Source organism: Amblyomma maculatum, chromosome 1, assembly GCF_055883805.1.
Source record: "Amblyomma maculatum isolate TAMU_Amacu chromosome 1, ASM5588380v1, whole genome shotgun sequence".
Taxonomy (NCBI): Eukaryota; Metazoa; Arthropoda; class Arachnida; order Ixodida; family Ixodidae; genus Amblyomma; species Amblyomma maculatum.
The window spans coordinates 201,744,022-201,757,711 of record NC_139344.1 but is presented as its reverse complement, the minus strand read 5'-3'; positions in this window follow the sequence as shown (position 1 = coordinate 201,757,711).

Below are 13,690 nucleotides of genomic sequence, written 5' to 3'. Positions count from 1 at the left end.
GGCCCATGCAGATGCTGTTGCCGCTCCTCCGTGACTTACGGAAAAGGCATGCGAAGAGCGTTCCGGCATTTATGCAGGGCGTAATTCCGTCTCCGCAACGGTAGGGTCCCGCAACTTCTTTCTCGTCACTGGTTGCCTCTCAGCGGGTTAAACGGCGATTGTTACCAAGACGTGTGTCTGAACGGAACCTAAAGGTAACATACACTCACTAAAAGCAGGAAATGATTATGTTGAAAATAATTAGTGTTAGCGTTGTCATGCTATTATCTCGTGGCTGTGTACACGGCTGGTTCTGTGGCTATTAAGAATTAAAAACATGCAACTTAAAGGGAACACCCTCCTGGAAAGATACTGGTAGCTTGTTTTAAAGTTGTAATTTAAAAATAATCAGAAAAAGAGTTACAAACACAGGATTCGAACATATATTTCATTGGCTAAGTGCGAAGGTGAGTAATGTTAATCTATCAGGCTTTAAATCCGCTCTTATTCATTTTTACAGTATTTCCGATATCTGTCGCCAGGTGACGCTGTTCAGAGGACCCTATCGTTGAGAGAACGGAATCACGCTTATGCAGGTTCATTGAACTCACACAAGCTTACTGACCTGTGCACATCATCTCGTTGCCCCGCCTGCTGCGAAGGAGGTGCCTGGATCTTGTACTGCACATTCACACGGGGCAGCCTTAGCGAGACCAGTCGGTAGTCACTTCTGGCTGCTGTTACACCGGCGAGAAGGCGCAAGCGTGCAGCCTTGCGCCCAACAAATGGATGATGCCGGCCTGCAGTTTGCAGTCAGTCTCACAGGCCCTGTGGACATGCGGTCCACTCTCTTCTATCACGGGTGCTGAGCAGTTACAAGCACTTGCCTCGGCTCGCTACTGGCATCTGGCGCAGTCTTCGTCTGAATTCCAGACAGAGCCTCCGCCCGGCCTAGACTCCCGGCCGCAGTACTCGACCGGGCTCCGCTGCCTGACCAACTTCCTGCCACGGGACCTCCGACACCCAGTCCGCATAGCCATCTATGCTGACGACATCGCCGTCTGGTGCCGGGGGCCCCGCCGTCAGAGGCCACAGGTTATCAGGGGCGTCCAGAAGGCCATAGATGGGCCATAGCACCTTCCTGCTCTCGGTCGGCCTGGCCCTGTCCCCCAGCAAGACAGAGGCCATGCTACTCAACACCAGACCGGGAGCCCGCTGGGGCACCACCTGCTTCTCTGTGGATGGTCGCCAACTCCCATGGAGCAGGGAGGTGCGCTACCTGGGCCTGCGGATCGACAACTTGGCGACCGGCGGTCCGCCACTTCCTGTCCCAGACTGCCAGGGTTCAGGGGCTATCCGGGCCCTCCTGGCAAGAGGGCGGGGCATCACCGCCAAACTGGACCTCCGGCTCTTCCAGGCCATGGCCGTGGCTCAGTTCCTGTATGCCCTCCCTCTGGTCCACTTCACCGTGGCCCAGCTGCTCACCATTGAAAGGCGGCAACGGGCGGTCATCAGGCTCTGCCTGGGGCTCCCCCGGAGCACTGCTATTGCGGCCACACTCGCCGAGGCCGTGTCCTGGCCTATAGAGCTCCAGGCTAGGAGGACAGCCCTCCACTACATCGAGCGCCTCCATAATACTCCTGATGGCCGCCCCCTCCTGCATTGCCTCCTGGGTTGCCCTCGCTCCCACATGAGCCACCTGGCGGGTGAGTTCAAACAGCTCGTGGGTGGCGCCGATGAGGACCATCCCCTCCCACCACGACCGGACCTAGGCCAGCCGTAGTGTGTCCAGCTGTCCCTGCCTGGGGCTGGGACCAGGCGGAACACGGCTGCTGCGTGCCTACAGCAGGAGTTGCCTGCCCCCTGGAGAAGGACCTCGCTGGGGCGGTCCAGGTCTTCACCGATGGCTCGGTCCTTCCTGGGCCCTGTCCGTCGGCTGCGGCGGCCTGCACTGTTCCAGCCCTCGGCATCTCCAGGCTGGCCAGGCTGCCATTAGTGGCCTCCTCCACCACTGCCGAGCTGGCTGCCCTCCACCTGGCGGCGGACATCCTAGCGGAGCGGGCGGACATCCGGAAGGCGGCCATCCTCACGGACTCCCACTCCGTCCTCCAGCTCCTGCAGAAACCAGATGGTGCCCCCCTATGGCGCGTAGTCTGGCGGCACGGCTCATCGCCATTGGACTTGGGGGCACCGCCCTGACCCTCTGCTGGGTGCCGGACCACTCTGGAGTGGCTGGCAACGAGGCAGCCGACTCCCTGGCGAGATCTGCCCATGATCCTGCCACCCCCACCAGCACCGCGGTGGGACCTCTGGATGTGGCGAGAGATACCATCCGTCGCCACCTGCTCCTGGACCACCCAGACTCCAGAGTTGCGGGCGGATCTCCCCTTCCCCCGTCCGCTCCCCACCAAGGGTCTTTCCTTTGCCGACCGGTCCTTCCTTCTGCGACTCCGAGTCGGCTCCGCTCGGACAGCCTCCCGTCTTCACCGGTTCGGCCTCAACCCCTCTCCGGCATGCCTGCGGTGCGGACACCCAGACGAAACACTCGAATATCTTCTGTATGAGTGTCCAGCCTTCGCGCTGCAGCATGCCGTCCTTTCCTCTGGCTATTGCTCCCTCTCCCTATCCTTTTCCACCTCAGAAGAGGTTCTCTTTCCTCGTGGGCCCATCTCCGACAAGCCCTTCCACCTGCTCCTCGTCCTCGGGCAGCAACCGGCCTTGCCGACCTCCTCTAGACGCTCTGGGGGGCATGACTGCGTGACTGCATGACCCCTCCCCCTTCTCCAACTATCTGCACCTCGGCAGTGGCGGTGTCGACACCGTCGGCATCAACCGGCCAGTGCACTCCCCCATCATCTTCATAACAACCACCACCACCAATCCCCTCCCGGAGTTCCACGGGCCATGCGTCATCCCCGCGGAGCTACTTTCGCGCACTGTGGAAGTCTGCGTGATGCCATTAGCATGACCTTCACGCAAGTCCTGCTTTAAGCTCATGAAGACCTCTCCTGGGACCTCTCCATCCCCGTACTTGCAGGCGCGTGGGTCAATTTAGGTTGGGGGATTTGGGGACAGACTCGCATCATCTCCTTTAAAGTCGTCTTTCCCCGAAAGGTTTCGCGGTGGATACTATAAGTGGCGCCAGCGTCGCGTCAGCATAGAGAATGTACATGTTGCGAGGGCGGCCGGCTTAGGTTGGTGACATACCATGGCAGGGTTGCCTATTTTGGCCAAAAATGGCAGTCAAGCTTGGTGAGCCGCCATCTTGGTCCCCAGATTACGAATGGCACGCTTGTGCATATGTAGAACCAGGCTGAGGTGAAAGGAGAATTTGGCCGCATTGGCTGATTAGGAACATTAGGGGCTTTTTAGGGGAATATCACAGCTGTGTAATTAGCAGGAAATATTGTTCACCGATGCATTGTTTTAATGCGTAGCGTAGCATTACTCGGCTAATAAGCGTCGCGTACATAGAGATGTGAAGGCCTGTAAAAAACACTAAAATGTCTTTGGGGAAAACCTTTTTTTTATTTTTTCTTAGACGAGAAAAAAGCGAAAAACATTGAAAAATCGAAAATTTCACAAAGCAGTTTCAAGTTTTTATGATTGCCTGCTTTTAGCTTAGGTTTTTTTCGTTTTTTTTTTTTTTTTTTTTTGCTTTGAAAACTCCTACAGCGTGCATCAGTCGTCATCGCCGGTGCCAGGTAGTGCTTTTCAAACGTTCGTGATACGAGCACGCGGGTTTAAGGCCAGGTCACATAGATGATCCGTGCTTGATTTAAAACACATATTTAATATTCGAACTCACGGCTGAAGTAGAACAAAATGGCTGAAAATTCTACAGGGCGGCACACACGGCACAAAATAACATTGGCTGCTGTGCACGTAAGCGGCTTTAGCCAAATACAAGCCTAGCTTATTGGCGACAGAGATTTGGTAGGACGGCTATACAGTAACACCAGGAACCCTGGTAACACTAAGTGAGATCAGCGGACTCGCACTGCCATCTAATTTATCTTCTCGGTGCAAAAGAACAAAAAGTACGTTTCACAATATGACATTCATAACTGCATAATCCACTGAACTTTGGAGCATTATATTGATCGTTGTGCTATTGCAAATAAATCTGTTTTTTTGCTACGTTTTGCAAAATTTCCAATTTTTCATGAAAAAAAGCCTGAAATACAAACGTTTTTTTTTTTTTTTTCAAGCATTCAAACTTTACTGAAATTTTACATCTCTACGCGTACAGCATCTGTTACAGAGTGGCCGCAATAGCTGTGTGGCCGTGTTTTGTTTTAGCTGCAATACCACAATTCTTCTATCAATGAAAAGCTTATGTCCATTGTAATTGATTAATGTTATTTTAGGTACTAACTGAATAGTTAATTAATTGATTATGATTAAAAATTGAACTGCAGGCTATAGCATGAAGTCATATATTGTTGGATAGCTTACGTCTAGTACAGTTGTGCTGGACTATGTGGAAGTATTAATTGCCAATATTTATTTAACCATGAATAAAAATTGAACTTCTGGCTATAGCATCAAGTCATATATCATTGGATAGCTTATATCTAGCATGATTACGAAACACTAATTGGCGGTCTTTGTTAATTTCCGTTAATTAATTAATTGTGATTAACCCTAGAACTTTAGGCTACAACGTTAAGCCATATACCGCAGGATAACTCATATCTAGTATGATTACAATACACTATTTTCCTGTCTTTGCCAGTAGCTGCCGATTAGTTAACTGTGATTAATAATTGAACTTTAAGCTACAATATGAATTCGATATGTCACGGAATAGCTTATAGCCCAATTGCAATACACTAATATCCGGTCTTCGTTAATAGGCGTTGATTAGTTAATCGTGATTAACACTTGAACATTAGCCTACACCATCAAGTCATATATGACGGGATGGCTTATGTCGAGTACGATTCCAGTACACTAATTGCGGGTCTTAGTTAATGGCCGTTAATCAGGTAATTGTGATTAACATTTTAAACTTTAGGCTACATTAAGTCATATCACGGAATAGCCTATATCGAGTGCGATTGCAACATTCATGGCCGGCCGTTGTCTATAACCTGAATCAGCTAAATGTGATTAACAAAAAATGCGAGTCATAAGTCATGCTTATGACTAGTCATGATTACACAATGTTTCGATCCCTCTCGTTACAGTATTCTACTTTGTTAAGTGTTGAGTCACGATATTTGCATGTGACTAAGAGTCATGAATTATGATTATATGACTACCAGTCATGATTGCAGATAATAGTTTTGCAGACTTCACATCTTGCAGTATGCTACTGTGTGAAATGCTCAGTCATGCTACCTTGCATTATGACTGGGAGTCACGATTCAATATGACTCTGAATTCCCCTTTAATAATAATATTGTTACGGGGGTAGTTCAGCTTGAGGTTTCAAAGAGCGGAGACGGGAGACAGGCCTTTCACACAACAGGCGTTTCCTGCAGGCACCAGCCGACACTGCTTGAACGTCGTCGTCGTCTTCGCCAAAACTACCGAGATTCTTCTTTTTCCTTCTTATGCGCAAATCAGTGCATGCCCCGCCTAACATAACAATCTGTCACACTTGCTCTGTGGACACCTGAACCGCGCCGTAAGGTAAGGGAGGAAGGTGGGAGTGAAAGTGGAAAGAGAGAAAGGGGAGCCGTAGTGGAGGGCTACGGCGGAATTTCGACCACCTGGGGATCTTTAACTTGCGCTGACATCGCACAGCACATGGACGCCACTTCGTTTCGCCTCCATCGAAACGCAGCCGCCGTGGTCGGGTTCGAACCCGGGAACTCCGGCACAGTAGTCGGGTGTCCTGCCACTCCACCACCCCAGCCCCTTTATCGAAGTTTTCATTTTTCCGGTTATTTCAATTAATTGATCAATTGCACTCTAAATTTATTAATGAGTGTCATCAAGCATCCGCTTTTCATCCTGAGTGCTTGAAACCTTTGAAACCCCACTACCAATTTTCATTTTTCAAATATTTCAATTACTTAATTGATCAATAACATATACTAAATTTTCTTAATTAGCCTCATCAAGCAGTGTCTTTTCATTCTGAGCATTTTGACACCTTGGAACCCTATTTTTTCAATTTTTCATTTCAGTTAATTTTATTAATTTATCAATTATTTATATGCTCTAAATTTTCTTAATTAGCATCGTCGAGATTTCATTCAAATGAGCATTCTGAGCATTTTGATGCACTGGAACCTCTCTTTCCCATTTTTCATTTCCTTAATTATTTCAATTATTTAATTGACAAATTACACTCTCAAAACTTTTGTAATTAGCACCACCAAGCGTTGCCTTTACATTATGGACAGTTTAACACCTTTGAATTCCTTTTTTTATTTTTATTTTTTCATTTCGTTAAATAATCATTTAATTTAAGTTTCTTAACTCGTCATTGCCTATGACCACCAGTCAGTCATGAATCACTAGGACCACAAGTTACCATGATACGATTTTTTATAAAGCCCTCGATTATTTCCGATACGCGGTGTAGACGACTTCTACTACTGACAGTATATTGCGCCGACGGCTTTTCGTCAGAACGAGCTATCGTCAGCATAAGCAGTCACTTAATATTCCCCGCAGCGCGCAACTAACATTTCACGCTGTGAGCAACGAAGAAAAAATTAGCTGGGGATTTAGCTTAGTTAAACCCGGTAGGTTGCGTAAGCAAAGCCAAAGTAGCTTCTCTTTCTATTCTATTCTTTCTTCTTCTTTGGCGCGGCGTGGCTACCGACCGTTTTACCCGACGGCTTGAAGAGGGGCCCCATCTGCGGTCGCTCTAAAGGTCAAACGTGGCTACCGGTCGGGTTTACGCGATGGGCTGAAACCTGGCGTAGTATTGCTTACGCAAAGGCTACGCCGCAATGTGCGAGCGCCAACTCTCCTGTTTGCAGAGCGCCCGGGCGCGCCGGTTCAGTTGGGGACCAAAATGGCGCCGCTAGCTCAACTGGAAACTCTGGTCTTTAGCTAGGCGACGGCAAGTGCCCCTTTAAAAGCTGGTACCACCCTAAGCCGGGCGCCGCGGAGCAACATGTAGGCTCCCTAGTCAGCACTATCGTCACAGCTTTGAGGCTGCGAGCACGGTGGAGACACCATCTTAGGCGTCGGGAACCCGAACACCCGGCCGGGTCCCTATCGCCATTCTGCCCACATCACTTCGGCGCCTCTTTGTGAATTTTCTCACCCTCTTCAGAGGCAGAGCAGAACATTCGTGTAGATGAGTCCCGGGACCGTTGCCACTTTAAAAGGAGCCCGCGACACTTCCTACTGAAGGCCCACAGTGCTTGCCAGACCAACAGCCCTGTGATGTGGGCCGCCTTAATCCTCAACTCGCGCTCACGTGGAGGCAGGTAGTTTGCCGCAGCTCTGCGACTCAAAGCAATGTACTTCGTTGTCTCAACAACCCGGACTGTACCCTCATCCTCATCCTCCGCCCTGTATTGCCCAGTCTGTTCGCGCAAGCTCCCTGCCCACTCCCCATGCCACAATCACGCTCTTAGCTTGGTTGAACCGCAGCCTTAGTCTCGCCATTAATATAAACAGCGCGAACACGAAGACAAGAAACAAGAAAGCCACAGTACATGCGCTGACTCACAACTAAGCCTAAGCCGTTCACTCCAGGGCCCAGAAAAACAAACATGAAGAAAACGAAACAGTCACGTGAAACAACCCCTGGGTTCACCTGCTGCATAAAAAATTACTTTAAAAAATCACTTAAAAAAGACACCTCTTTGCTTGAAAGAGCAAGAGAAGTCTTGCTGACACACTTATTGTCCGTTGAAATAAAATACGATTCTACTATCTCTCTCGTTATCTTCTCTTTGTGGCGATATAAAATCTTAACACTGTCAAACTTAGGAGTGCACTTCTTCTTCTCCTTCTTCCTTATTTCACATGACTGGCAATGGGATACCAGAAACGTTTTGTCCTTTCCAATTTCCAAGTGTGTCAGCAAGACGTCTCTTGCTCTTTCAAGCAAAGAGGTGTCTTTTTTAAGTGATTTTTTAAAGTAATTTTTTATGCAGCAGGTGAACCCAGGGAATGTTTCACGTGACTGTTTCGTTTTCTTCATGTTTGTTTTTCTGGGCCTTGGAGTAAACGGCTTAGGCTTAGTTGTGAGTCAGCGCATGTACTGTGGCTTTCTTGTTTCTTGTCCCTTGTCTTCGTGTTCGCGCTGTTTATATTAATAATGAATAAGTACCAACTCGCCCAACAAAGTATCTTGGTAAGCTTAGTCTCGCCATCTCTGTGAACAGCCGCTTCTATACAGCCGCATCTAGCAGTGAACAGCAGCAGCTGTGCAGGGAGTTTGCCAGCACCACAAAATCATCAGCATACCCAAGGGCCGGTATTCTCCTCACAACAGCCTTTCCCTCCTCGTGCTGACCGAGTGAGCCAAAGCTTGACATTTCCACTTGCTGAGTCAACCCGGCCACGGACAGCATAAGTAACCTCGGAGATAGTGGGCAGCCCTGTCGACGTCCGCACGATAAGACGACAGTTGCTGTCACATGGCCATCCCTCTCCACTTGTACTATCCTCGTCGGGTAGAGCGCTTCAAGGAGGTTGACTTCAGCAGTCTCGAGACCAAAGTTTTGCAGAGCCCCGTTCAGTTGGGCAATCTCAATATATTGAATGAGGATGAACATTATCCTTAATGCGTCGCCCTGACCGGAAACCTACCTCCACCTTCCCCAGCACGCCCTTTGCCTCGGATCATCCCTGCGGCCTAGATTTCACAACCTGAGTCCTCATGCACGTGACACGGCAAGGAAGGGGAGAGGGGGAGGGGGGGGGCGGGGGAATTCCCATTTTCTGTCTTGTCGCCGAAAACCTTGATTCTGTTACGTTTTTCAGTTAGCCTGATGACTGCAGTCTACAGCAGCATCCTCGTCAACAGAGCCTCCATCTGCGAGCTTTTACTGTGGTCCAAGTACATCTGTCAGACTCCCAGGAATCTCATAAAATCTGCCCGTTTTGTTACCCGCTCCAATTCTCACTGTAATAGTGCCCTCTGTGTTGTGCTGCCACATCATTTTCTTCTATGATCATATATGTGTGAGCTGCTCATGGCATCATCTTGGTTCCCCGCGCCAAGTGTAGCCTTTTGATTCCTCTGCATCCCCTCAACCAGTCCTCCAATAATGGTAAGAATCCCACTGCCTCGACCACCGAAGCATCTGGTACTCCGCAGAATGAGGGCTGTTGTTTCGTTGGCAGAATCCCTATGGCGCTTGCTGACCAGTCGCCTTTAACATCTGCATGAAACCGCTGTTTAGTCGGTGTATCTGGTCCGGTTATAGCAACGGTCGAATGTTGTGACCCGAAGGAACGTATGCCCGTTTATGGAGCTCAGCAACACAAAATAACGTACTAATTAAAAAAATCATTTCAGTAAGACGGGACATTCAAACCACAGTCTGAAATAAACAGTGTGCAGCTGGGCTAGTATACGCGGACGTGGTGAAAATAGCGCGCCTACAAGGAAGAGACGACACACAAGCAAAGTATCTTCCTTGTCCTCTTTCCAACCGGTGTTTTTCACCTCGACACCAGGGACGCTGAGGCTACAAAACTGGCTATGAGTGTGGTAAATAGGTGAAATACGCGTCTACTCATTCAACTGTAGTTTAAACCACTACAGCTTACTTAAACAATCTGCCATTGAAACACGACTGCTGATAGACATCACACATACGGAGAATGTATTTTTGCGGAGTGGAGAAGTGCCGCGATCGGCAGCGCAGCTGCTAACATTTCATGAGTGGCGCATACGCATGCCCTGTTATTCCCGTCCTCTTCCAATAAAAAGGCAGGATGAACAACACGACTACGACTGGTCTACGACCGGTTGCTTAAATAAAAAAAAAAGGGTGGATTCGTTCAACGTTTTACCAAAAGCTCTAGGAAACATACAAAATTTTGAGCTTTTCGTTATTTGTGCCAACTGGAAAAAACAAAGTCTCTGGAAGAGGATGAACAGGCCGGCAGAAATACAGTAAATCGAGTGCCATAAAAGCGAGTATGAAACCTCTGCCGCCTGAAAGGTGGACATTTGGCTGGACATGCTATGTAGCCCCATCACCGTTGTTGCTTACGTGGAAAGGAGGTGGGAATGCTCCTCTGTGCACAGGAAGTTACGATGTTGAACACAGCTCGAAATTTCTGTCGATGCCTCTAGCCACTGTCACCTTCTGCATCTGCGCGGTACGTCAGCAGCCAACTGAGGCCGTTTTCCCACCTCCCATAGCGCGAGAGCCGGGAAAGGGATGCCGCATCAGCTGCCATATGCAGAGTGGCTACTCAACACACTGCAGACGGTGGAGATGCCTCTCAAATAAGCGGACTTTTCGCTCGTTCCCGCCTATCGGGATACGGTTGAGGTAGATGGAAATAGTCGGGGCTTAACAGGCCGAGTAGAACAAGTGACTTCTTGCTGTAGGAGCAGCACACTGATGCGATCGCACAGCCCATAGATGGCCTGTATGTTGCCCAGCGTCGCCTACAGCCACTCCTGATATAAAAGAGAGGAACAAAAATGTCGACTGTGCTTTTGTATTTCAACAAATGTTGCAGGCACCACATGTGCTAATGGCCGAAGCGCCCGCTATGCGAGCTTTTATTTCGCGTATTACGGGGAGATGGCGATGGATGGATCAGTGGAACGATAGCCCATTCAGAAGGCAACTATGTGCTGCCTTTCATATGCCGCATATTTGGTGCTTTCATACTGGGTTATGTTTCCAGTGATATCCAAAGTATGTGACCATTCACTTTAAGTGTAAATAGATACGCACTACTGTCCCGGACACCTGAACTACTGCTAGCAACGTTGCGACTGTAAAACAGAATCTTTGCGTATAGCCACATATTTATCGCCAAATGTAGTTGACGGACTCATTGCACTCTCGACCGATTACGCTAATTCTTTGTCGTTCTGTGGTCCTCTATGTGAGGCAAAGAGCATCGAAGAGTACCCCTCGCGAGCTCTCCGTTGGTTTTTGTCAACTACGAGAAGGAAGCACGGTAACAAAAAAATAAAGAGATTATAAGGGCGCTTAAATACCTTGTGATGACAATGCGGTAGCATTAATGCATCTTCTTGCCCTTACCTGCCTCTCTTATACAGTGTATATTCTACTATTTTCTTTTATGCTTTGTTATGTATTTCTTTGCTCATCAAGTTTCTCTATAGTGGACTCTACTGAGAAACTTTGTTGCGTTCCTTACTGAGTCATTCTTATAGTCATCATTGGCGATTATTGTCTTTACAAAGTCATTTCCTTAATAGCAATTGGGGGGGTTCTCTTCCTTGGCAGCCACCTTCTCGCTTCTCTCTCCTTTCGATTTACTCTGGCATCGGCTTTTGCTCTCGGCAGGACTTCTAAAGCTAATCCATTAAAAATCCACAGCCCGCGGCTATATAAGAAACCCCTACGTAATGGCGGGACGGGTCAGTTCCGTTTGCCTGGCGCCTCTCTACAAGCACAAACTCGCTTTCTGCAGTGGATTCCGCTTGTTTCTCAATCTTTGCGTTAGCTCCTCTTCGGAGGATGGAGCACTGTTCGAAATACTGCGAGGTATGCGTAACTCTTTGTTTTAACCCTGGAACTCTGGTGCGTATATGGTGTGCCTATTTAAGCATCGCGGAAAAAAATGTGAGATGCAACTTGCCCCCCCCCCCCCCCCCCCCCCCTCCACTCGCATCTCTTGAGCCTGTACACCCGTCCATCCATTTCTTCGAGCCGCGGTCCGCTGGCGTTTTTCTGCATCCTTTTCGCTTTGCAACCCGAGTAAACAGCAAATAGTAGGTTTACGTTTCGTTTCTCGAGGCTCCGTCGCAGCGGAAACTCGCGAATGTACCCTGATAACGCCCACACATCTTTCTAAGCGAAACGCCGAAGGCGGAATATACGTTTTCTTCTATATTGTTACAATATAAATAAGTTATAAAATGTTTGACCCGGCGTTTTTTTTTTTGTCTGTTTGTTTGTTTGCAGCGGTAAAAAGCGCTTCAATGTGAGTTGTGTTACTATGCGTGCGCTGAATCCGAGACAGTCGTCACTTACCGGTTACTATATGCAAGTAACTAAAAGTATTCCGGACATACTGGGTTGTAAAGGTGATGCGCGTTTGGTCTCTATAGTTCAGCTAATATGGTTTTGAACAGGCGCAACTGCGGTCTCAAAGTCCTGCTCGACTTCATCCGGGCCCTGCATGGAACCTATGCCACCATGCTATATATGTCTCTTTGTCACTTACCGCCGTCAGATGGGAATAGAACTTGGCACTTGAAAGAGTCTGGTCCCAGAGTCACGCATAACTTATCGACCCATCACCATCATACGTAAAAGGTTTCACAGGATCTGTGTATTGGATGAATGGCGTACCACGCGCTTGATGCTGCTAGTCTTGTTCCTTTCAAAGGGTACATAAAAAAGTGCACAGGGTCGACATTTCACTTCTTTTCTTCAGAAGTTTGCATGTATTTTATCGGGGTGGCTTTCTCAACAGCCTATATACAGCATGAATCAGCGGTGACAAGTGAGACAATTCTTCATTATCTTGCTTCCCGCTTGCAATTTCTTCTAGCAGGTTACACATGAAGTAAATTATCGGACTTCATTGCTCGTCACGTGGAGGAGAGAGGACAGTGCGAAATCGAAAAAGCAGCTCGGCGTGAACATCTTTCTGCCGTTGCAGGCAATGAATTTGCGTTCGATCCGCTGATTACGTACGCACTTTCGGGTCGATGCGTGTGTATAAGCGGGCTGCATATGCATTTGTATTCCGCAAACACATTGAGCACCATCCCTTACTTTATCTCTTTTTCGAGAACTGCTCTGCTGCATTCATATGCGAGTTTCGCGGTATTACTGGACATACTATATACTAAACACATCATGCGTTTTACACACAGATGGCGCCACGTAACTTGTGCGCCGCCTGTTCTATCTCTCACTGTGCAGCAAACATCGTCGTGCCTAGGCACGAGAGAACTACTATATATATATATATATATATATATATATATATATATATATATAGAAAAAGTCTGACGCTGTGCTTTAGGTGATATCACTTGCGACAGTAGCAATGTCATCTATCTGCTCCAGTGCTCTGTGTGCGGACTCCAATACATTGGACAGACTGAACTGCCGTTCAGGTTACGATTCAACAACCACAGATCACATGCTAAAAGCTTGCCTAACCTTCCGCTTTCCAAACATGTCGCGATTCCGGGCCATTCTTTTGACAACATTACAGCCACAATACTGGAATCTGGTTTTAAATCTCATCATGAACGAGAAGTTCGAGAATCCTTATTTATCTACAAATTCAATGCAGTTACTTCTGGTCTCAATGAAAACCTAGGAAAAATATCTTTTTTTTCCCAAGATGCGTGATTAGTATTGAAGTGAAGGTGCATGACATGCTATCTTTACGTTTACATGTATTTGCCTTTAATACAAAAGAGTGCTCCAGTAAACTTGATTTGAACTTTCTACATGTCAGCATATAAAATATCTTTCTCTGTTTTTTTTCACTAGCGACTGCTCCTCGTGTGTTGGATTTTTGCATTTATTTTGTGCGCAAAAGATGATTACATATCTTGCGTATGATTCTTAGTAATATCTTAAAAGATGCATACGCATTAATC